The sequence below is a fragment of the Gossypium arboreum genome, chromosome 1 (assembly GCF_025698485.1).
Source record: "Gossypium arboreum isolate Shixiya-1 chromosome 1, ASM2569848v2, whole genome shotgun sequence".
Taxonomy (NCBI): Eukaryota; Viridiplantae; Streptophyta; class Magnoliopsida; order Malvales; family Malvaceae; genus Gossypium; species Gossypium arboreum.
This window is the reverse complement of record NC_069070.1, coordinates 39,416,094-39,417,251: the sequence shown is the minus strand read 5'-3', so window position 1 is coordinate 39,417,251 and position 1,158 is coordinate 39,416,094. Positions and strand designations below refer to the sequence as shown.

The window sequence follows — 1,158 nt, the reverse complement described above, 5'->3', positions numbered from 1 at the left end:
ATCAAGCATAGTTAGACCTGCTGTAGCTGCAAATACTTTTGAACTAAAACCTAACACTATTCAAATGATACAACAATTTGTTCAGCTTGATGGTTTGCAGGATGAGGATCCCAATGCTCACTTAGAAAACTTTTTGGAACTATGTGATACATTTAAAATTAATGGTGTTTCTGATGATTCCATTCGTCTTCGGTTATTCCTTTTTTTATTGAGGAACAAAGCTAAACAGTGGTTGAACTCATTACCACGAGGGTCAATCACTACTTGGGAACAAATGACCAAAAAATTTCTATTAAAATATTTCCCGCTAGCTAAAACAGCCAAATTACGTAATGATATCTCTTCGTTTGTGCAGATGGACTTAGAAACTCTTTACGATGCATGGGAGAGATACAAGGACTTACTGAGAAGGTGCCCTCACCATGGGTTACCACTTTGGCTTCAGGTTCAAACGTTCCATAATGGCCTGAATCCTTCGACTCGGCAAATGGTTGATGCAGCTGCTGGTAGAACCATCAATAATAAAACACTTGAAGATGCTTATGAGTTTATAGAGGATATGTCACTTAAAAACTATCAGTGGCAAGTCATGAGGACAAAACCAACGAAAATAGTCGGTGTTTATAACATCGATTCAGTCACCATGCTCTCTAATCAGTAGAACTCTTGAATAAGAAAATTGATGGTTTTCTTAGTTCTTCACAGGTTCACCCAGTAATACAGTGCAAAGCAAGTGGAGGTGGATCAAGCAATTCGGAATACCAACCTTATGGCCACAACATGGATAATGAGTAGTTAAATTACATGGGTAATAATTCTAGATCTCAAAACAATCCATATAGTAACACTTACAATACAAGTTGGAAGAGCCACCCAAATTTCTCATGGGGAGGCCAAGGAAATCAGAGACCACCGCCAGGCTACCAACAACCAACCTACCAACAGGAAAAGAAGTCGAACCTTGAAGAGATTCTCTCAAAGTTTATATTGGTGTCAGAAACCCGTTTCCAGAACATCGAGTTAGCACTCAAAAATCAACAAACGTTGATCCAAGGGCTCGAAACTCAGATAGGCCAGCTTTCCAAACTAATCTCCAAACAACCACAAGGTAGCTTGCCAAGTAATACTAAACCCAACCCAAGGGAAAACTCAACGCGA

The 1,158-nt window shown here is 39.4% G+C and overlaps 1 non-coding gene across 1 annotated transcript; it reads right to left on the bottom strand.

The window, feature by feature from the left end:
* Positions 1-322: 322 nt before the first annotated feature.
* LOC128282296 (small nucleolar RNA R71) lies at positions 323-429 on the bottom strand. The gene has a single exon (XR_008272517.1). It is a non-coding gene; the product is annotated as a small nucleolar RNA R71 (small nucleolar RNA).
* Positions 430-1,158: the final 729 nt, after the last annotated feature.